The 24,675-nt window shown below is 40.6% G+C and overlaps 1 non-coding gene across 1 annotated transcript; it reads right to left on the bottom strand.

The window, feature by feature from the left end:
- Positions 1-24,077: 24,077 nt before the first annotated feature.
- Positions 24,078-24,185, bottom strand: LOC129074761 (U6 spliceosomal RNA). Its single transcript, XR_008529568.1, has one exon. It is a non-coding gene; the product is annotated as a U6 spliceosomal RNA (small nuclear RNA).
- Positions 24,186-24,675: the final 490 nt, after the last annotated feature.

Raw genomic sequence — 24,675 nt, 5'->3', positions numbered from 1 at the left:
TATATGTCATTTTGTGCACTTTATGCCACTTACACTGGGAGAAGAATTTCTACCTCCCCTTGCCAAGTTCTGAACAGATGACATATATTTAGGTTACTTCAATAAGTATTAGAATAGTAGGAATTTAGCACTGGAATGGAAATTAGATATTATCTAGTCTACTTCCTTCCTTTTTCAGATAAAAGAACAGAGATCTTAAGAGGTGAGTTATATAACCAAGTTCATATACCTAACTGATGATAAAGATGCTGTGTTCTTACTGCATCCTACCAGGTGGCACGTGATTTTTTTTGTCCCATTACTGATAATGTTAACTTGGGTCATTTGATAAAGGAGGTGTCTGTCAAGTTTTTCCACTATAAAGTTATTCATTTTCCTTTTACAATTAGTAAACATTTTGTGGGAATGTACTCTCAGATTATATATATATATATTTTCTCATCAAGCTCTTACCAAATATTATCCATTGATGTTTCTTGACTGAATTAATTATTACTATGATGGTTACTGAATGTTGATTTTCTAATTCTATCATTCCTTCTACAAAGATGAGTTGGTGTTTTACTGCAAGGAAAAGTTTTTTCTTTCCCCATTCATAATCATATTGGTTAGTATTTATGGATTTATTTTTTATTAAATGGTCTGTAATCTATCTTCTACTGCTTATTCTGATGTTTGAATTATCCCAGATGGACCAGGGGAAGGTGCTTCAAGCTGGATTCTATGTCCTTTTGACATGTCTTCATCATTTTATTTTTCTTGTTTAATTTTTTAATTGTGGTAAAATACATGAAACATAAAATTTGCCATTTTAACCATTTTTGAAATGTGCCATTCAGTGAGACCATATATAAGTGAGACCATGCAATTTGTCTTCTCTGTTTGGCTTATTTCACTTAGCATAATGCCCTTGAAGTTCATTCATGTTGTCTCAGATGGCAGGATTTTCTTCTTTTCTATGGCTGAATATATTTCATTATATATATATATATTTTATTTTATATATGTATATATAAAATGTGATATATATCTCACATTTTCTTTATCCAAATTAAACTGTCAGTGGAGATTTAGGTTGTTTCCATGTCTTGGCTATAGTGAATGGTGTTGCAATGAACATGGGAGTGTAAATATCTCTTTGAGATAGTGATTTCATTTCCTTTGGATTTATACCCAGCAGTGGTATTGCTGGATCATATGATAGTTGTATTTTTAACTCTTTGAGGAACCTCCATACTGTTTTCCATAGTGGCTCTACCAATTTATATTTCTATAAACAGAAGTACTTCTTAATTTCTACACTAACACAGTACTTAATGCAGGCTGTCCCATCACTAACCCTGGAAATAGCCATTTCTCCAAGAACCCCTGGTTCCTTTTAGTGAAGAATAGTGTTTGGAAACCAATATTTGGGCACTAGGTATGCTTATTGCTTTTAGGGTGTTGATGGTGGTCAGCCCTCTCATTGGACAAAGCTATGTACATACACACCTATACACATATTGAAAACCATGACTACACAGCAATACTTCCAATTCCAAACCACCATAGAGTTTACTCTAGTTTTCTCCCTTTATATGTAACTCCTTTTATATATAACTTTCTTCTCTGACAGTGAAAAACCTCGCTTTGATTATTCTTAACATATTTATGTATAACCAGTCTCTTTCCACCACTACTGTTCCTTCTCCCCACCCCGATTGTTTTCTTCACTCAACCTGGGCCTTGACACTTTGTGCTGCATCACTACCACCTCTCTCCTTTGTGGACATCCTCTTCCCTTGCTTCATCTTGGACAATCCATGTTAGGCTGCCTGGACGATCTCATTTTCCTCCAGCTTCAACATTCCATGCTTGGCTGATGCTACTTCCTTCTCCATGGCCTGCTGATACCTACCTTGCTTGACCCTACCTACTAGATTTTGGACTTACTCATGAAAGAAGGAGGGAAGAGAGAAAGAAAGAAAGAAATGAAGTTGATCAATTTCTAGGCTCATCTTTTTTTGGTAATCCTACAACTTTTCTCTGTGTTTAATGTATCCTTTGCAGATGTGTAACCTTTAATAATAATAATTAATTTTAATTATTATTATTTAATTAATTATTTTACTTTAAATCATGTTTATTCTATTACAGTTGTCTCAATTTTTACCCCTTTACCCCCCCGCACCCATCCCACACCAGCCCCCACTCCCACAGTCCATTCCCTCTCTGTTGTCCATGTCCATGGCATAAATGTTCTTTGTTTAGTCCCTTCTCCTTCTTTCCACTATTGTCCTCCTTCCCCCATCCTCTCTGGTCATTTTCAGTCTGCTCCATGTTTCCATGCCTGTGTTTTTTGTTTGTTAGTTTATTTTGTTGAATAGATTCCACTTATAGGTGAGATCATATGGTATTTGTCTTTCACTGACTTGCTTATTTCACTTAGCATAATATTCTCCAGTTCCATCCATGTTGTTGCAAAAGGTAGTAGTTCCTTCTTTTTTTTTTTATAATGCAGATTGATTTTATTTATTTATTTTCCTAAATGTCAAGATCCATTATAAAATATTAAAAAATTTAAATCCATTATAAAGTCTCAGCAATTAAAATAACATGACACCAGCACAGAAGTAATCAAATAGATCAATGAAATAAAATGAGCATTCTAGAAACAAATATATATATCTGTTTAACAATGTAATATATGATTAAGTTGATATTTCAAATCAATGGGGAAAATAAGGCTTATTCAACAAATAAGGTGGATGAACAACTATTACTTGAAATAAAACAAATATAGAGCCCTATTTCACACTTTATACAAAAAATATTCAGGTGAGATAAAAATCAATATGTAAAACCTAAGGAGTTTTAGGAGAAAATGCAAAATAATATTTTTCTTACCCTGAAGTAAAATATTCAAACCCAGAAGCTATAAAGTAAAATACTGACAATAAGACTATATTAAACATTTAAGACTATACAGTAATATACATATAAAAAAAGTTAAAGGACAAGTGATAGAATAGGAAAGTATTTGCAACACATCTAAAAAGGGGTTAATAGTTTTTTTTTTTTTTTAGGGAAAAGATTCTACAAACATTTAATCAAAAAATGGATAAAGAACACCAAAAAGTCTTTTAAAGCTTTTTAAAAATAATAGGAATAGGCAAGAAATATACAAAAACAGGCTTAGTTTCAACCAATAAAAAAGTAACAATTAAAATAACATATCATTGTCACAATCAGATTAATAAGTATTGAAAATATTGCTAATATCAAGTATTGGTGACTGTGAAAGGAACTGGGTATTCATAGACTCTTTTTCTTCATCTTCCTAAAGCAGTCCCTTTAGCATATTTTGCAATGCTGGTTTGGTGGGGGTGTGTTCTTTTAGCTTTCTTTTGTCTGGGATACCCTTTATTTCACCTTCCATTTTAATTGAGAGCCTTGCTGGGTAGAGCAGTCTTAGTTGCAGGCCTTTGTTTTTCATGACTTGGAATATTTCTTGCCTTCTGGCTTGTAGTGTTTCTGTTGAGGAGTCAGCTGCTAGACGTACCAGACTGCCCTTATATGTTACTTCCTGTTTCTCCCTTGCTTCCTTTAGGATTCTCTGTTTGTCTTTGATATTTGCCATTTTAATGATGATGTGTCTTGGAATGGGCCTTATTGGGTTTCTTTTGAATGGGACCTTCTGTGCTTCCTGGACTTGTGTGACTTTTTCTCTTCTCCAGTTAGGGAAGTTTTCCATCATCACTTTTTCAGACAGGTTTTCTATCCCTTCCTCCTCTTCTTTTCCTTCTGGTATCCCTATTATATGGATATTATTACATTTCAGATTGTCCTGCATTTCCCTAAATTTCTCTTCATTCTTTTTGAGTCTTTTTTCATTTTCTTGCTCTTTCTGGGAGCTTTTTTCTACCTTCTCATCCAGCTCACTGATTCGTTCCTCTGCTTCATCTAGCCTGCTTTTGATTCCTTCTATTGTGTTCTTCAATTCAGAAATTGTATTCTTTGTTTCCTCTTGTCTCTTATGGATAAGTTTCTATGTCCTTTTTCATGCTGATATAGTTTTCAGTAAGTTCCTTGTAGTTTCCCTGTAGTTTTTGGTAATTCTCTCTGAGCTCACTGACCTCATTGAACTTCCTTAGGACCATTGTTTGGAACTCAGTATCTAGTAGTTTACTTGCCTCTATTTCATTTAGTTCTCTTTCTGGGGATTCCTTCTTTCCCTTCGAGTGGGGTGAATTACTTTGTCTTCCCATTATTTGTGACACTCTTCTCTTTTGCTTCTGATTCTTAAGTTGATCTGTCTTGATTTCCTGACTTTGTGGTATGAACTTCTATGGTTGGAGACTACTGTTTTTACGTTCTGGATCTGCCTCTGGTGATGTCAGATGTTGACCCTGTGTGACCTTAGGCAGTCTGTTCGAGACTTCCAGTAATCTATTGTTTGTGGCTGTCTCCTTCAGCTGTTAATCTCTTCACTGCATACTCAGCAGGCTGCCTTAGACAGCTCAGGGCGGGGTGGAGTCCCTCCTGGGGGTGGGGTTATTGGGTCCTCTCCTGCTGCTGCCTTATGGGGGAGGAGTCCACAATGTGATCCTGCTGGCTACTCTCTCCAATCTCTCCCCAAAGCCTCCACCCCCAGTCTCTCCCCAGTCTCTCCCCAAGTGTTGCCAGACCTCTCTGCACTCCCTTTAGCCAGGGATCTACTGTCTGTGGCTGCCACTCTGCACTCAGCAGGCAGCTTAGACAGCACAGGGCAGGGTGGAATCCCACTTGGGGGTGGGGCTATTAGGTCCTTTGATGCTGGTGCCACTCAGGGGGTGTGGTCTCTGCCTGAGCAAGATGGCTGCTGCCGCATGGGGGATAAGTCAGCACTGAGATCCCACCGGCTACTGTCTCAGTTGTCTCCCCAAAGCCTTCTTTCCCAGTCTCTCCCCAGGCATCTCTAGACTACTCTCCCCCGCCTTTGCCAGAGAGCAGGGTAAGAGCAGTTAGATTGTGCTAAAGCCGATTCTTCTGTCTCTGAGGTTACAAGTCTCCTCTCTGGCTATTGTTCAGTTGTTTGTTCCAGGTGATTTCTCCCCAATTTAGTTGTAATTCCAGGTTGGTCTTGGGAGGAGATCAGTGTGACTTCCACTCAATCCTCTGCCATCTTGATCCATCTCTGGTTTTGTTTTTATCTATTCTGTTTAGTATTTGAATCATACTGATATGATGGTTCATCAGATTTTTTTTGTTTAATTCTGGAAAATTATCAACATATTTTCCTCAAATATTGCTTTCCTATCATTCATTTCTGTTTATTCTTCTAGAATTCCTATTCATTAAAATGTTAGAATCTCCCAACCTATCTTCCATGTTTTATAACTGCTCTGCCCATCTGTCTGTTTATCTACCTACCTACCTACCTACTTACCTACCTGTCTCTGTCTAGAAAGGACAATCAAGTTTTGATAACTGTATTTTTAAAATTCAATTACTATATATTTCTTTTCTCAATTTCTATTTTTTAAAAATATCCACCTATTTTTGTTTCATTTTTACTTGTTTTGTTGAAAGATTTTGTATTCTTTTTAAGTAGAGGTTATGCTGAATTGTTTCTCTGTCTTCCTTTCTCTTTTTGCAAATGCTCAATGCTTCTAATTTAAAGTCTTTGTTAAGCTGTTCTATAAAGTTAATTTTCCAGACTGAATGCATGATCGTTAATTTTGTTGGTTTTCTTTCTTAGCATCCAATTATTGTTTTTGGAATATTGGTTCACCACTAATTTTAGATAGGACTTCTTTGTTTTTCTTTCTTTCTCCCGTCTCTCACCATCTGTCTCTTTGTCCTGCAGTTTTGCAGTCTCCTGCCCCACAGCCGTTCCTCAGATTCCCAATTGGTACTCAGGCTTTAAGTGGCTGGTGGGGGCTTCTGCCCCATCATAATGGCGGAGTACCCAAGAGCCAGTCACATGGCCAGGGAGCCATTTGGTCAGTTTGTATTGGCAGCACTGTAGGGTTTAAGGCTATAGCTCGTGTATTTTTTTTTTAATATTAAAAAAATGTTTAGAGAGAGGGGAAAGGAGTGAGAAAGAGAGAGAGAGAGAAACAGCAACGTGAGAGAGAGACATCAATCAGTCACCTCTTACATGAGCCCCGATCAACGACTGAACCCACAACCCACGCATGGGCCTTGACTGGGACTTGGTCTGATGACCTTTAGCTTTTTGGGGCAACACCCAATCAATTGAGCCATTCCAGTCAGGGTGATAGCTCATGTATATTTTACAGGGGCAATGCTGCCCCCAATAAGGTGAAAATTGATTCTTAGAGGGCAAAAATCTTAGATATTACAGTGGTCCTTCCAAGCTCAACCCTACCCTGAAAAACCTTATTCCTTAGCATTTAGTTTCCCTCTTTAGGGAAAATGCAAATAAATTTTTTCTCCTTAGGGGACTAATTATGAAAAAGAAAAATCGAGAAACACTGCTATAGCTCTAGGCAGAGGTCAGCTATATTTTGTACGGTCTACTTTCTTAAGTAGTGAGCCTTGTTCCGTGTCATCTGTGGTGCTTTTTAGACCCTTTCACTCCCGAGGAGCTGAGCTCCTGGCCAGCAAAGCCATAGCTCCAGCTGGCCTCTCAGTTTTCCATTTCCATTCCACAGAGATGTGTATCTTGTGTTCAAATCTGGAATCTTTTTCTCTCTTTATATTTTACTGCATATTTCTATACATTTGGAGCATAAAGAGGGTAATCAAAGCATGAACTTATTGTGCCATTTTGACTGGAAGTCAATATTTATTATTTGTTTGCCAACCATTACTTTAATGTCTTATAGGTGCTTTTCTTAATTTACATGACTTACAATACTTATATGATGACATAATATAGGACTGTTTAGCTGACAGATAGCAACTGCATTCAGTCAGTTAACTGTTTTATTTTCTAGCTTAGCATTTTTGAAGTTTTTGACTAATGTAGATTCTTTTTATTTAGACCATCTTGTCTGGGAGATTCTGGGCTTTTGAGGTCCCACTGTTTTGCAGCTGGAAATTTATGGTTGAATCACTCTAGGGTACCATTAGTACTTTCTTAAGCTGTTCTCTGGTAACATTTGCAATTATACCCAAAAAGTCCTTTTTCCATTGTTTTAATCTGGATAGCATTCCTTTTCAATCATATTTCATGTGGCTGTATAGCCTGGTGGTGAGACAGACTACTCAGTTTATAGAGGCCTTTGTCTCTGTCTCTTGGAGTTAATGCATTGGTTATGGGAAGAGGCTCTCTCAAATGTTAGTAAGATTTTCAGTGACTGACAAGGCAATGGAATTGTCTTTTGATCAGAGAAAATTATTTCACAAAATTTTTGGTTGATTCCACATACCCATAACCATGTAGAAAAACATTAGAAAATATAGGCAAATGAAAATGAAAGAAAAGTCATTTGCAATTCTGTCACCAATTTTGGTGCATGATTGCTAGGTCCCAAAATGCATCTATATGTTTATAAATAATATAGTACTATAAGAGTGATTATGCTGTATATTTCTGGGTCTATATGGGATCCATATCATATTCTATTGTATCACTTACTTGTTTTAGACCATTTAGATTCTTTCCAATGTTCTGCTATTTTAAAGAATACTGAATTACATAAGCCTCTACATGTAATTTTGTTCATTTGTTAGTGCTGGAGGAGGTAAGTGAGAAAACATGACCACTGGTTATCGGAGGCTCCTCGCTCCTTCCTCTGTCCTTGGAATGTGTGCTCTGCCCACTGTTCCCTCAGTGGGAGCTGTTTTCCAGGATGCAGCCTCTTGAGAGAAAGGTGATATTGAGCCTACCTGGACTGAATGTGTGATGGAACCCAATTAAGACCTCTATATACATTTTTAAGATTCTGGACAGTACATGCCAAGACCTAATTGTTTTGTGGAAACCCAAGATAACAAGCCTTGTAAATAAAGCCCCTTTCTTATTAAGCCTTCCACCTACCAGTCTGGAGTGACTTGTCTCTTTCTTTGGTCTCTCCTTGTCCTCTGTGTATTTGGGCTAGATTGTGAGCCAACAGTTAGGAAGACTATGACAACCAAGTTTAGAGACTCTTTGATTATCTTTAATCAAAAGGCAATAGAAAGCTAAAGGAAGGGCTATTGTGACCATACCTTGGGAGGTGGCAGGTGTGTAGTAGGATCTGGGTGAGTGTTATTAAATGAACAGAGTGTCAGAGTTAGCATTAGGAGTTTTGTTACGATGAATGAAAGAATGAATAGCTCTGAAGAGCCTGCGAAGACAACTGGAAAATGCAACTTTGTGTTCCTAAAGGATGGTTTTGTGAAGCCTGAAAATCTGAAGTATGTTTTACAGCAACAAGTCTTGTCCTTTTATTCACTTTAGTCCTGAAACAAAATAAAATTTTACTTTTATGATTGAATGAGTTCAGAATATATTATGTCCAACTCTTAAGTCTGGAATGATTTTTATCTCCCTTTATTACATTAATTCCAAATGAACTTTCCAAATTTTCCACCATTTACTTTGGTGGTCTTTTTCTACCCTCTGTGGTTATGGAACTGGCGGTGTTGTGGGGAGTGCTGCCTTTGTGGAGTGCTCCTGGGTCTGAGGGTTACTGTCTGGAGCCAGCTGAGATGGGAGTGTGGACTCTGAATCCTGCAGAGCCTGTCCCAGGGTTGTCATGGATGGGGGGGATAAACATGAGTCATTGCAAACACCTCTCTGTTTGCCAGGAGAGGGGACATGGCAAATTACCTCTACTGGAGAAGGCCCTGAACCCCCGTAGCTAAACGTTTTTATTGAGAACCATATGCACAGGGGTATGGATGCAAAGCTCATCAATCAATGTCAAAAGGTTATGTTTATAGAAAACAAACAGATCATAGATAACAATTGAAGGAATACAAGAGATCTGCCTTGGGTTAGGGTCTGTGAATAATGTAAATCTCCTTCCCAGTATGAGCCAGTTATCATAGCTTTTGAGGGAAGAACAAAGCATGCTTAAAGGAATTTACATCTAAGCCTGATTGTCCCTGGGAACTGCCTGATTGTCCCTGGGATCTGCCTGATCCAGTTTAGCGCTGTACCTGCCTTTAGTATTGCCTGAGCCAGGTGGGTGGGGCAGAGCCACCAAGAGATAAGGAAACTTCTTTCAGACAGAATGAGGACTCTGGCCATGTCCAAGCCGAGCCGAGCAGTGTGGACATTTTTGCCCTTTATCCATGTCCCCCAAGTCCTTGACTGCTGCCCATACCAGCTGATGTCTGTCTTAGGTCATCTCTCCTCGTGAGAGAACTTACCCATCATCAACAACCAACCATCAAAGGGCCAAGCAGGGTGACATGAGGGAGGCAGGCGCTGTGCCCCAACCAGGAGGACAGGTTTTGTCACCTCAGTGGCCTGTTTTCCCAAGGCCTCCTTGATTATTTTCAGCCTTGGGGCCCTCTTGCCTGTCAGTTGGGTTACAGTTCCTGAAAATAGACAAGGCGTTTCCCAACAAGGAGGTAAATATTTGAACATTTGGAGCAACCACTCAGCTAGGAAAGAAGAAAATATAAAAAAACTTCCTTTTCCTTTGTTTTCTTTTTAAATTGTAAAGTTTCAGACTTTGTTCCATAGATATATTCCTTTCAAATCACCCATTTGTGGTTCTAGCTGGGTAGCTCGGTTGGAGTGTCATCTCCATACATCAAGACTATGGGTTTGATCCATACTCAGGGCACATGCAAAGAATCAACCAATGGATGCACAGATAAGTGGAACAAGAAATCGATGGCTCTCTCTCTCTTTCTCCCCCTCTTTCCTTCGTTCTCCCTCTTCCTTTTCTCTCTCTCTCAAATCAATTGAAAAAGATAGTCACCCACTTGTTCCTCAAGGGGTCATCGGAAAGCCATTCTTTTACATATAGTTCCCAGGTATGACTTGATATGCAGTGAAAGATTCAACTTTCTGAAACTTGTTTTGAATCATCTACCCAAAACATAGTAAGAATCAGGCAATGGGCTGACAAGTCTCAGAGCAGCCAAAATAGGCTGCATCAAACTGATGAACTGAGGTGGGGGCATTTTACACATGGGAGAGGCCTTCAGATTCTACTCTTACTCTACACTGAAACCAACAAATTTTTTAATCAGTGGATTCTGAATACCCTGCATATAATATTAACAGTGGGGTGGAAAAGAGAGTTGGGAAGGCTGGAGGGAAGCAGAAATAGTGAGCTCCCCAAAGGAAAGGAACAGAAAAACTAAAACCTCAGAAGAGAGCAGTGTGGGGCTAATAAACCTGTGTGCAGAGTCTTACCCAATGTAACAGCCCCCGCGGAGGCAGTCACTGATGCACATGAGGATGAGTCATCAGAAAATGTAATCTGTCTCTGAAAGCAGAGAGAGTAGACCATAATGGAGAAAGATTTCCATTCAAAACCATGAATATCCTAAAAGTTTTGATGCTTAAAGGAGTGGGACTTGCAGTCTTCTAGGAAGTTTGGCTTTTTCCAAAGGGCTCTGGGTAGCCGAGGTGTTACTAGGTGACTGAGATTGATTCCTTTCTTCCTAGTTTATAGAGCTTAAACCACTAAATGTTTGGTGAGATATGAGAATACTGGTCACTTGCCAATGAAGTCGTATATAACTGGGATGTGTGGAAAGGAGATGAAATGGAGACTAGGGAAAGCAGTTGTAAAAATTACTTGAGTTTAAAGTGTGACGATGTCTGACGCTGAGCACAGAATGAGTGCTAAATGCATATGTATAGAATAGAAGGGAGCTTCCTTCAAGACTGACTCTCACCGGTGCTTTGGTGCTCATGCTTGGAGCTGAACCTTATGGAGGGGAGTGGAGGGAGGAGTCAGCCTGGGAAGCTTGGGTGGGACCAGGCTCAGAGTCAGGGTTCTCGAGATGGACACTGCTTGTGGTAGCCCGTGGTGCCTGTATTAGGGTTGCTTTGTGTGGCATTTTGATCGTGGAGGTGCTCCCACCATGTGAGAACCCAGGCTGACCTCACAGCCGTGCCTGTGGGGCCTGCCCGGCCCCTTCCCCTGCCCTGTCTCAGGTCTGCAGTGGTACCTCCCATGTTGGTGAGGAGTTCCTTGTCAGGCCTGGCCATATGGACCACGCAGACTGTGTCAATAGCAGAGCAAGAAGGGTCCCAAGGTGATTATTTGGATAAATTTAGCCTTTATTTCACTAAAACAAAATGAAACAAAAACCAAACTATTTAGGTTATTGATATAGATGGATTTTTTTTTGAATCATCCAAAGAGAGTCATTTTATAATAATTCACTGGATATGAGTTAAACACAGTTTAAAAGAAAGGATAAGTTTGTAGAGTTTTAGAAGATACAAATTTCACTAAAATTTCCACTCTGAGTTGACAGAACATTATTCTCTCTAAAGTCTTTATGTAAACTACATAAAGATCACATAATCATTTAGCGTATAATTTAATAGTGTTATTTATTTACAAAGCACTTTTTATTAGAAAAGTTTTAACTATTTATGAGTCTTATGAGGAAACCAATATTGCTCTTATTTTATAAAGAAAAATGAAGCCTACAGGAGTGAAAATGAGTGGCCTCAAGGATTCCCAGGAAAGGAGTTAATGTTCTGAAAGAGAAGATAAAAGTTTTCCTCTAGTTTCATCTCCCTTCCCAGAGACAGCAAAGTCTGCATTTTGATGTATTACCTCTAAGCTTTTCACCACTTTGTTATAAATACAAAGTATATTATAAAATTAGGCAAACATTTCCTTATGTCTTTCAGTAGTCTCTGAAAACATGACTTTTAATAGTCGTGTAACATTCCTTCATGTCAACGTCCCATAGTTTGTTTGACCACTCCTCCTTTGTAGGATTTTTGTGTTTTTTTCTTATTTGCTCTTGTATAGAATGCTGTGAGAAATATGTTTGTATACACATCTCTCTGGGCAGAGAGGGCCAATATGTGCAGAGATTGTCTGAAAGGCCTAGAAAGGTAGAAAGCCACCATCAGTAAGCATCCAGAAATTACCTGCAATGTGCAAAAGACTCTTCTAAGATGGAAAAGACAGAACTAACAGCTTGATTAATACTTAAGAGTATACGAGAGCATACATGAAAGATAATACTACAAGGCTGGCTGGTGTGGCTCAGTGGATTGAGCGTCGGCCTGTGAACGGACAGGGCACTGGTTTGATTCCTGGTCAGGGCACATATCTGGGTTGTGGGCCAGGTCCCCAGTAGGGGGTGTGTGAGAGGCAACCAATCCATGTATCTCTCACCCGTGGATGTTTCCCTCTCTCCCTTCCCCTTTCTCCAGAAAAAAGTAAATAAACAAAGCCTTAAAAAATAATGATAGTGCTGAACTAAAAAAGTTGGGAGGTAACAGAATTAATGCAAGTGTCATCTGTTTCTTTTTTAAAAAAGAAAGATAATACTATAGGCAACAATAAATCCCAAAAGCATGGAATGAACAGCAGCACATAAAAACATGCTGTGCAGAGAGTTAATACTTGCCAATGTTGATTGTTTTGTTTGGTTTGCAAGAGCTGAAAGTTTGGACAAGAATGTAGAACTTGAGTTGGGCCCCAAAGGACCCTAAGTGTGGTGTGGATTTATAATAAAACAGATCTGGCTTCAGCTACCAGCTCTGCTACTTACTAGCAATATGAACTTGGACCAGTTACTCTTTCTCCATGCTCAGTTTTCACATCTGCAAAATAGGAATGATAATAATATCAATGTTACAGAGGGTTTACTGAAATAATGACTGCGAAGGACTTTCTAATGTTATTAATTATTATAAATAGAAACACTTCAGAAGAGCGCCTGGAATTTTGAAATCATTTTACAGCCACTGTAGGATAAGACAGTGTTTCACGTAGGCAGCATCTTGCCTCTAGTATTTGCAATGGCAGAGCAAGCAGGAGTGTGGAGCAGCAGGAAGGCGTTCAGGAACTGGAGTGTTCTAAAGTGGGAGCACACCGAAAAAACAACTGCAAGAGTACATGTCAAATGCTGTATCTCATTCTTCTTTTGAAATGGTTTTGCCTCTAGAACATTTGCAGGTCACTGTTCCAGGGATGCTAAATGGCTTGTTGGCAGGACAAACTATTGGTCTCACAGTCGTTTTGTGTCCTCCAGGGCTGGGAAGGAAATGTACTTATGCTCGTCCTAAGAGGATGCATAGTCTAGATAGATGGAGGGTAGTGCCTGTTTCTTGTCAAAAATAAAATTGCACAAAATTCTTCATTTGCTGTGCAAACTGGAAGCATCAGTAGAATGGAAAAACAATCTTTCCTTCTGAAGTTCCCGAGGAAGAGAAAATCTTTGTTGTTAGGGGGACTAAGTGAAAGATTGACTTGGCCAGCATGGAACATGTTTTGGAGTGGAAATGGGTTGGAGAGAACAGAAATAGGGGTTCCCGTATTTTATTTGGGAAAAGTTTATGCACAGAGAGGAGGTCCTGAGAGTGGGCAAGGGAGAACAGGCCTGACGGAGTCCAGGAAACTTGGGCTGGAGTGTCCCTGGCCCAACATTCTGGGGCTGTGCCGGGCAGCACAGAGGGGCAGTTCGGCTGGAGCCAGGGAAGGCCATGACTGTGTGTGTGAGTGTGCAAATATGTGTGAGAAAATGTATGAGAATGTGAGTGTGTGAGGATGTGCATGTGTGTGTGTGTTTGAGAACTACGAGTGTGTGTGTAGGGGTGTGAGAAAGCTTACGTATGCTTGTGAGGATGTAGGAGTGCATGTGTGTGAGGATGAGATGTATGGGGGGTGTGAGTGAATGTGAGAATATGTGTGTGTATGTGTGAGAAAGCGTGTGTCCAATCAAAGGAAATCTCATGTTTGAGACCATTAGTGAAGGGCTTCTCTAAACTTTTAACAAGAGTTCCTGGAGTTTAACTTACAGCACTCTCTGATATCAGCTCTGTTGGAGACACTTTTTCTGAGGTAGCCACATAGCATGGTATTAAGTACAGAAACTGGGGAATCAGCCTGTCTGTGACCTTGTTTGTATAAACCTGGGCACGTACCTTACCCTCTCTGTCCCTTAGTTTCCTTGTCTCTAAAATGTGGAAGATAAGAATAGCTCCTACCTCATAAAAGTGGGTGGGAGGGTTAAATAAAGGAGCTAATACCTGTCGGGCATTTAGCCCAGTGCTTGGAACGTAATAGCTGCTAGTAAAAGTTAACCATTATTAAATATTGAGTAAGGGAAATTTCATGTTCATTCAGGCTGTTGTTTGAGAAAACTGCTTGCTATTTTGACTAGTTAAACCATTCACATCAAAGGTCAGGGCATATAACAAAGTGGGAATTCGTGCTCACCTCTGTCCACCATTCCTATAGTTCTCACACCATTTCAACACATAACCACATAACCATGGTTATTATTTTCTTGTGCAAACTTCTAGCAATATTTTACTTTATGCATTTAGATGCAAAAACAAATATATCCTCCTTTTATGCAAATGATAGCATATGATATATATTGCTTCTGTACTTCTATATATTTTTTTTAACTTAAAGATATGGAGAGCTTTCCATATGGGTATAGAATGAACTTCCTCGCTTTTTAAAAAAAGCTGCATAGTATTCAATTTTTTGAATGTACAATAACTTACTTTCTCATCTGCTCTTTTTGGCAATTTAGGTGGTTCGCAATCCTTTCCAAACTCTCTGATGGGATGTCTTTAAAGCCTTCTGCATAAAACACTTCTGGAAGAGTATCCATGTACTATGGCAGACAGGGGAGAAGGATCTTGTACCCTCTCATGTCCCCTCTGTTTGCTATATAGTAAATTGTAATCAGGACAGGTGAGAGAGTTTTATGGGATCTGAGTTTGTACAATCAACCTTCATTAATTCATACCCATGCGAATTCCGTTCCTCCCAAGGGTGAAACCTTAGCCAATTGGTAATAACTTACACACCTGCTGCCTGGAAATGAGGAAAAGGCCCCTAAGTGGACAATCCAGAATCAGGTCCTTTCCTAGCAGAGTGTTAACTTGCCAGCAGAGGGCTCTCTTCTTTTGGGAAAAATAAAAATGTCTCTGGGAAAGGTTTTAAACATAATACCCCGACATGGAGTGTGGTTTGTCTCTTCTCTGTAGTTGCCCAAAGTCATACAGGTAGTCACTGCTACAAGTTCCCAGCGTGTCATTCCCCTGAGTATTTGGGGATTAACTGAGTACTGCTCTTGTCAGTTTTTCTGGGTGTGTTTATGGGGGGAATCTATGAGGAGGAAGTATGTTCAGCGTCCTACAGGGGTTTTAGGGCAAGGCCTGTGATCTGACCCAAATTTTAGCTTTTCCTGTCTTTAGGATGGGAGGCATCCTGGCCTTGTTCTGTACTGCAAGATGTAGGAAGCACACACTCCTATATCAGGGTCCCTGGGATATGCTTGTGAGACCTGTTAACAGGTCCCTTAACCCTTGTTTATAAAGCCCTGTTTATATAACGCCTGGTGGCTGCTCATTTGAGGAGAATGTTCTCACCAGGTCAGGTAAAAATCCACCTCAGCACTTTGAGAGGAAGGAGAAAGGAGCGAACATTAATTTAGCATCTCCTGAGGTAGGTTTGCTGAAGCTAGGCTACTAGGCCCTATTTCTCTTGTCTGGTGGATATTATTCCTGCCAGCCTCCCTCCCCCACCCCCACTCCCACCCCCACTGCCTTTCCAAAGCAGTTCAAGAAATCAGAGCTCAAGTAAGTAAAGTCTATTGCTCAAAGTCTCACAGGTAGTCACTGCTACTTAGGACCTACACATTCCTGGCTGGAATTCATCACTGGCCAGTGTGACTACAGAGTCCAAACCTCAACTCCCTCCCTGCAGGGTGTCAGCAGCTTAACCCTAACCTGAGAAGGTCGAGGTTACTGACTGAGCTTCAATGAGGACATTTCCCCTCTACTTCTGACCTCTGGCCCAGTTTGAGGACCAACTCAAAGCATTTTTCTTTTTCAGATAAAAGTAGAGTGATGCCCATGAATTTCTATTTTCCTTTCTTCAGAGCGTACCTAGGCTACTATTGAACAAGCTCCAAAAGAAATAGAAGACACAAGGAGTTTGAGAAAGTGAGTGTAAAACTCCCTGCAAAGTGGCCTAGCCTGAGCCCTGAGTCACCCAGTGCAGCTGTGCACCAAGCACCTGTGCACAGGGCTGTTCCCGCCCTCCGGCCAGAGATGTTCCAGCTGGAGGGCACGGGAAGGCTTCAGGCTGGCGCGCTTTTCCCAGGCCAAAGCTGGCCTCTCGATCTTGTTTTGCTTTAAGAAAGAAGAGGCATAGAATGAAGAGAAAGGGTGAGGCAAGGTGTTTAGATGCTAGTCAAATGGGCCCTACAGGAGCTTTTTATGGTGTCCCATGTCATTTTGGACAAGTAGAGAGCACTTGATTAGGTATAATCGATGCGTATAACATTTTGCCTTTTTTTAAACTTGAATATTCGACACACTGCTTTTAAACTGAGTCTTATTAGACTGGCTTACAGGATTTTGAGACGCTGTTTTTGCATGATCTCATTACCATTCACAATGTTTCACACCTGTCAAGCATGTGCCAGCAATATTTATTTGTTCAAATCTCTCTAGAGCTACAATAAAATTATGTGGATGTTTATAACTGAAAAGGAATTATTCAAGGGATGGATGTTAAAAAGGAGTTACTGACGACTCATTCCTAAAATTTTAAGAATCGACATTGGTGGCTTAGTCCATTGGTTCTCAAACTGGAGTGTGCATCAGAATAGTGTGGAGGGCTTGTTAAAACAAATTGCAAGGCCCTGCCCCCACCTCCTTAAGTCTGGAGTGGGCCCCCAATTTTGTAATTTTTAACGAGTTCCGTGGGGATGCTGATGCTGCTGGTCCAGGGACCATACTTTGAGGATTACTGACTCAACACTGGAAAGTTCAGGATAGGTAGTAGAAATATCGTTGCTCTGCCTTACCCCCTCTTTCCCATATCTAGTAGGAGAAGGTGGTGATTAAAAGGACAAGCTTTGGACTCAGAGAATGGAGTTTGGATTCTTTCTCCAATACTTTCAGCAATGTGATCTTGGCTAATTTATTTAACTTATTAGCAGCTCAGTTTTCTCATTTAAAAAATCAAGATAATAGCTTCTAGTTCATATGATTGTTATGTGGAACAAGACAATGTATATAATTGGATTAGAACATACAGTATATTATTATACAAGTGGTAGCTCTTCTTTCTGGGAGTTCCTGCATATCTCTGAAGTAGCTTACTTATTAGGTTTACCAACAATAGAACAAAATAAAAATAATTAAATACAAGCCATAATTATTTTAAATAATTGAGGAGGTAGTTTTTTTTTTTTTTTTTTTTTTTTTTTTTTTTAAAGAAACATTAAAACTCCCACTAATGAAGCACAGCCCTGGCATTACTGACTATTGTTATTACCTGAGGTCAAAGGAATGCCTGAAGCCTCTGAGTTCATCGGTGCTGAAGAAGTTGGGGAAAAGTTAGAAAAAAGATTACTTGGGTTGGTAGTTTTTAAAAAGTGAAACTCAAAACCTTCGCAGCTGTAGGAATAGGCAAGGCTGTTTTAACTTGTAAAGTTTGACCTTGACATGTCCACCCCTTGCAAAACTGCCTCCCTTCCCAGAATGTCAGGGTCATGGAAATTCCCACTCTTTCCCTTTAAGCCTGAGTGTCTCTGGAATGCAAATTGGATTTTCTCGGAGTAGTAGTACCAACATTAATCCAGCAATACTCACTTACTCTCTCAGATTAGATCATACTAGATTATCTTGGTGTCACCTTGGAAAATCCAGTGTTTGCCTCCAGGAAATAGGACACAGAGGAAGCTGAATGGGACGAAAGATCTGGAGTCTGGGGCAAGTGGAGACTCGGGGCACTCAAGGGCACTGGGGGGCAGAAGAGAACTGCCAGTGACCAATTTGGCCGGCCACTCACTCGTTCTGCCAGGGAGTGTTCCAGCCAGGCCTTCCAGTTAGTTTCTGCAAACTTTAGGTCCTACACGGTTTATTCTAAGGCTGCGTTCAGAAAATTGCTTCTTTTGTGGTGAAACTCGGGAGGATGGTTTTGGCGGCAGAGTTCTCAGCAGCCTCAGTGGTACCACCTCCTCTCTAGGCCCCTCCCCTCACTCAGTGTTTGGAGGACCACTCACCCTGAAAAGAAGGAAAACACTGCCCTAGTTGTCTGAGTTTGGTCCAGCCAAGCAGCGACTGCTGAGGGGCATTTAGGCAGCAGTGACCCAGTGAGTTTCCCCCCTCTCTACGTCTAATGATGACTAAATCACCTGGAGCAAATGTTACGTAAGCCTTGTCCTAATATCAGGGGAAATCCTGAGACTATGCAAGGATAAGACTTACTGAATAGTGAGCAATGCCTTTGTTTCATTTTAATAGCTTGTGCTGACTGGGAATCTTAAAGCAGATTCCACTGAAAGTTTTCAGTGACTTTAAAAATGTTAAAAAAAATTTTGAGTTACAGTTGACATTCAACCTCGTATTAATTTCAGGTGTATGGCATCGAGGTTAGACATTTATGTAACTTACAAAGTGATTCCCCCAATAAGTCTTGCACCCACCTGACACCATAAATAGTTATTACAGTATTAATGACTATATTCCCTAAGCTGTAATTTACATCCCATGACTATTTTGTTACTGCCAGTATGTACTTAGTGACATTTTCCTGGCTATCAGATGGAATTAGAACAGAAGACCTGCTTCCCACTTTAACCTCAGCACACAGGCTCGCCTCATTTCGTGACAGAAGCACCATGCATTGCACATCCGTCTGTAAAGCCGGGAGGCCAGACGCTTTATTTTGTAGCCCCTTTCAGGTCCTTGGGCTTTGCTGCAGGCTGAGGTCTGCTGTCCTTTCCCAGCAGGTGGCCTTCCATTTCGAATCAAAAGTAAACAAGCGTCCACTTGCAATGCCCTGTGACTGGACAGCGCTGCCAGCTGTCCAGTGACGGGCTTGGAGGGCCAGGGCAGGGCTGAGTTCAGGTTTGGCTGGTTTGGTGTTAGACTTTAGCCCTGCCCTGTCTTTACTTGGCAAATGGGGAGGGAATGGTGGGGGAAGCCGTCTCTGTGCCAGTGTCCTCGGCCCACACTGGGTTTGTGTTTGGAAGGCGAGTTAGCTCTGTGGCCTGTGGAGGGGGAGTGGGGGAGAGGATATCCTGTGACTATTCAGGAGGTTAAGCAGCTTGGCATGGCGCTGGCAGGTAGTGTGCATATTATAAGAATACATTAATATAAAATATGAACTTTCAAAAATAATAAGAAGAATAAGACTGAGAAATTGAAGATATTTTGAATGAGTCATTCAGTGGCTCTGGGTACTACTGTATTTATATCCAAGAGTCCTGTGGGCTCTTCTTAGAAATAATTTCCCCAACCCCAGATCTGTGTAAAGAAGCCCCATGTTAGCTCTGGGAGGACACTGATTAGTAGAATTAGAGTTGGGGATTAGATGAGGCAGCCTACAAGGTCCTTGTTACCTCTAAGATTCTCTGAATTACTCCAGACTTGCAAGGTGAAACTTCCTAAGTGCCTTTGCAGGCATTTTTGCAAATTGATATTGCTCACAATTGCCACGCCTGTTCCTTGGGAATGGCTCTCTTTGGGACCTGGAGTAACTTCAGAGATGAACGTATACAGGTTCTTTTCGGCAAATCTTTTTGAGAAGCTGTAGGCAGTTTGGTTGAAGTCTTCATGCATTATTACTGGATGGGACCCTTTGTGCTAGTAAGGGTTGGGCAGGATGTTATTATCCCGATTAATTCTCCCTCCAGGAGGAAACTTCTTGACTTAAAGCAGAATGGTTCCTAGTTTATAAGAAGAAACATGTTATATAAGTCTTACAAAAGGAAAAGGTCACTGAACTGGCTTTCTAGGTGCTTCTTAGAATCAAAAGTCTTTCTTATGACAGAGGTTGAATTCATGAGGATTGGGAAAGTAGATTTTCAATAGGAACATCTTATTAAATGCAAAGAAGGGGATCACTGCAAATCCAAAAGCCAGCCTGGCCTGTTACATCACCCTCCTGAGAGACCATCTATTTCAACATCAAAACTTCAAATGCTTAAGAAAAACAATCGTCATTCAAACTCTCTATTATTATTGTAAGTTTTGAATCCTTAGAGAATCACTTTGAAGTGAATTTTATTGACACTATCTTACAGATGAAGCTCAGAGAAGTATCTTGTCCAAACGTGGAGCAGCAGAGGAGTGAGAGAGCTTTCCTTCCACTCCTCCAGGCCCCTCCGACGTTCTTTTTGCTCCAACCATTCTTCCTTCCGTCATCTCTGGCTCTCACCAGCATGAATCTACCCTCTTAGGCAAACTTCTTGCCAGCTCTCATGATCCCCCCAGACTTCTCTGTTTTCAGCTATTGTACCTTCCTCTTGTTCCTTGAAGAAGAAAAACTTTTCTCCAACTGCTCTATGACTTTCTTCCTGGGACTTAGTTTCTCCATCTGTAAAAGGAGATAATTGCCAGGAATCATCTCTCTTGTTACCGCACCTCACTAGGCACTGTGAGCCCGCCTCTTGTACCTCTAGGGCAGGGAGTACACAGGGAGCCCAGGGCTATTGTTTTTATTTTCAAACTCTTCTTCTTTTTTTTAAAAAAAATGATTTATTTACTGATTTTTAGAGGGAGGGGAAGGGAGAAGAAGAGAGAGAGAAAGAGAGAAACACCAATGTGTGAGAGATACTTTAATTGGTTGTCTCTTGCATGCCCCCAGGTGAGGGCCTGGCCTGCAACTCAGGCATGTGCCCTGACTGGGAGTTGAACCAGTAACCCTTTGGTGTGCAGGCCAGCACTCAATCCATTGAGCCACACCAGTCAGGGCTTACACTCTTTTTTTTTCTTTTTAAAGATTTTATTTATTTATTTTTAGAGAGAGGGGAAGGGAGGCAGAAAGAGAGGGAGAGAAACATCAATGTGTGGTTGCCTCTCATGTGCCCCCCACTGGGGACTTGGCCCACAACCCAGGCACGTGCCCTGATTGGGAGTTGAACCGGTGACCCTTTGGTTCACGGGCTGGCACTCAATCCACTGAGCCACACTAGCCAGGGCTGAACTCTTCCTAATGTCTTGTTAGCGCTGCCCCAAACTTGTTGCTAATATGCCTGGCCAGAGCCATCAGACTTCTGTTGCTTTGTCTCTTTCCTAGTCCCCAAATATCATCTTCTCCAGTTAGTAGCTCTCAACTCTGGTCAAATAATGCCACTTTTTTGAGCCTCAGTTTTCTCATCTGTAGAAAATGCGTTGATAATATTTATCTTGCCTGGATTTTATTGTGATGATTATACCAGTTAATATCTCATAGGAAAATACCTGGCAGATAATAGCCACTTGGTTCATTTTAGTTGTCATCTTTCTTGATTTTTGGCCCTAGAAGCAGTAATCTTTTACACAGCAGGTATCAGGAATCTTTTAAACCTAGTCTGCCCGAACACGTAAGCCCCTTCCTATTTCTGCCTCCATGTACATGTATGGTATCCTCACTCTACAAGGCCTCTGGTCCCAGACTCTCGGTGCTCTCGAGGCTACTGGCTTAGGGGCCTGTCCCCTCTTTCTGCTGTACCCTTTTTTCTTGCCTGTGTCTTCTAGGCTCACCTCTGCGCCATTACCACTGTGCCCTTCTTGCTGCCATAGCCAGGTGCTCAATATAATAATACCTGTTTTGCATACCTCAGGGATTATTATAAGGATCAAAAGGATTGATTGATGCAATAGAAGTGCTTTGCAAAGTTAGAGGGGGTGCATTCATGTGTGTTATGATGATGATGATTATCACTTCTTCACTATCTTCAGATGCCTAAAACTATCCACCCAGCCTGGACCTTCTCAGCACAGTCTTATCTCTCTTGGACTCCCCTATAGCGGCTGAGAAATCTGACAGTTTAAGTAGCAGAAGAACTTGTTGGTAGACAGCAGTGTTGGGGGTGGAGAATGCCTGAGTAATGAATTACCTTCTTTAGGGCCCCAGTGGGAAATTGAGTACCCTGGAAAGCGTTAATTTACCTCACTTGAGTGAATGCTTTAGACCCAGCAAGCATTTCATTTGCCCAGGCAGCCCATTGTGATGATGACATTAAATAATCATTATCATTACGTGGAAATCCTGTCAACTTGGGGATTTAGAAAGTGTTTCTTAAGTCACATACATATAAGCAACCAAGATGCGCAGAATGTTCATCTAGAAGAAAGTATTTGTGAAGACAACATTTGTTTGTAATTGTCAGCATTTGGCAAAGGCAGGAAATGAAAGAATGAAATGAACCACAGCTTTGGATTCCTTCCAGTGTTTCTTCCAATCCCATATCTTCAAGACTAGGGAGGGAAGCCTTCCTGTCGTGGGCCGTGAGCTCTGGGGAAGGGAGTAGGAGCCTGCAAATGCTGCACCCCCTGGTCTAGGAAGTCATTTCAAAAGGAGCTGCCTCCAGGGAAAAGCAATAGCCCATTGGCCAATATTTATTTATAGTCTTATACTCTGTAAACTTGTCTTCTTTTTAAAAATTAAGAGCAAAAAGTATTTTGGTTCTTGTTTGTTTGTACCACCTCCAGGCACTCATATCTGTTTTCTTTATTTCTGGGGTGGTTGCTCAACATCTTTGGTCTTGGTGGAACTGGTTTCATTCCTCGGCCCTTCCTTATTATTAATGTTCTTATTATTGCTTAGTTCTATGTTTGCAGTGTCCTTGACAATCTTTTCTTTATTAGCTGTTCTTTGCAACAACGCAGTAAGGTGGATCAGGCTTCCTGAATATTTATCCAACAAATTGTCTAACGTTTTCTTTTGTTGGCTTTTGTTAGGATTTATTACAACCATCCACGCTCCCCGCCCCGCCGCCCCCCACCCCCCGCCCGCCCCCGCCGGCCCCTTTTCTCAGCGTCGCCCTTTTGCAAGAAGCTCATTTCATGCTTGTTCTTATGGGGCTACATGAGCCAGGGTCTTGTGTCATCTGCTTTCAATTTGTGTTAGGTTTCTTCCTCTCCTGCCTGGCTTTCTTACCCTCCTCAAAATTGTTGTTGCCTCTCCTGTTCATGCAAATGGTGCTCAAGTAATGTAAGACAGGTTTGAGTAGAGGGCTTTTTCTTTCCTCTTTAAATTTAGGCACATTTCCAAGTGGCCACTGGCTGTTAGTTCTTCAGCACATGATTTGTTACCAAATAATGAGTCGCTACTAATATTTTGTGGTGGTTGTTGCTGTGGTTGGGTGTATATTTGCTCTATGGAGAACCACTGGACTGCCAAGCTATGAAGAGAAATGCTTCAAGAGATGGCTGGGGTTTTGTACTTTAACAAAAGAGAACACCAATTCTGATAAACCAAAAAATGATCAAGTGTTCTAAAACCCACCATTATTACCATTTCTATTACTGCCATCTCGTCCACTACAAGAGCTGGCATACCCAGTCTTGTACCATCATCAAAAATATTTTATTATGTTTCTATCTATTTACATATACCAAGATATCCTGCTGTCTAGGATTTTGTAAGTAAACAGATCGCCCCTTAATACCATTTTAAATTTTGAATACATAATATATGTTATCCTTCTTCTGTCTGTCACTCCACCTTTATATGTCTCTATTACATTTACATCATGTTAATGTTGTTGTTGACCTGTCTTTCTTACCCACTAGACCCTGGATTTCTTGAGGGCAGAGACCATATCTTATTCTTCATCCACTAAGTACTGTGCTGGGCACTAGGGAAACCTATTGGGGGTTAATAACTGTTTGCTAAGTGAATGTTAAAATGCTTTGATTAAATGAGAAAATGCTTTTGTAAACTATAAAATGTTTTATAAACTAGTAAGGACTGTTCAAATACAAATTCTTTTTTATTATAATTGCATTACTTGGTCTATACAGCAATGAAGAATAATTTGAATCCTGTGAAGCTAGACAAGAACTACTTATCCACTTTATAGAATAAGAATGATGGCAATTTGACTGAATTTGCAAAAGATTAAAAAGGTCAGCCATGTTATTATTATTTTCTTTTTTTCTGTTCCCATGCTTTCGGCAGAAAGCCATCCACATGAACAACCCTGTTTCCTAAGCTGGGGTTCGTGTTAGCTCACTACTGGACTGTACCAGCCAGCAGAAAAATATGGAACTCTTCACAAATTTGCGTGTCATCCTTGCGCAGGGGCCATGCTAATCTTCTCTGTATCATTCTAATTTTTAGTGTATACGCTGCTGAAGTGAGCACCAGCCATGTTATGTTGACTGCTTTCTGATGTTGGGCCTTCTTGGTCACCTGTGGCAATTGAGAGAGTGCAGCAATGGGCGGGAGGATAACCTCTGAATGTGTTTAGGATCCATTAAAAAAAATTCTTTGTTGCATAGGTATTTTAGAAAATGTCCTAAGTGAAGTTGTACTTCCATGGGTTCTAGATAGAGGTGGTTCTGGAAAGCTATGAATTATTCTGTGCTGTGCCAGATTTAAGCCAATGGAATAGGATTTGCCAAAGCAATCAATGTTGTTAGCAGTTTGAAAATGGCTCAACGTTCCAGAACTCTGCTCCCTCATGGAACTTATCTTAGAGGCTGTGAAAAGGGAGAAAAGTGGCTCTCCCATTCACTATCTAGTGGCATACTTCCTAAAAAAAAAAAAAAAAAAAAAAAAAAAGAAAAGAAAAGAAAAAGAAAAAGAAAAAGAAAATATGGACCAGTTATTTCTGCAGAACAAACATTACAAC

The sequence above is a fragment of the Pteronotus mesoamericanus genome, unplaced genomic scaffold, assembly GCF_021234165.1.
Source record: "Pteronotus mesoamericanus isolate MK-2021 breed Mesoamerican mustached bat unplaced genomic scaffold, CSHL_Meso_final contig_50, whole genome shotgun sequence".
Classification (NCBI taxonomy): domain Eukaryota; kingdom Metazoa; phylum Chordata; class Mammalia; order Chiroptera; family Mormoopidae; genus Pteronotus; species Pteronotus mesoamericanus.
Note: the sequence above shows the minus strand (reverse complement) of the source record. Positions and strands in the feature narration are given on the sequence as shown.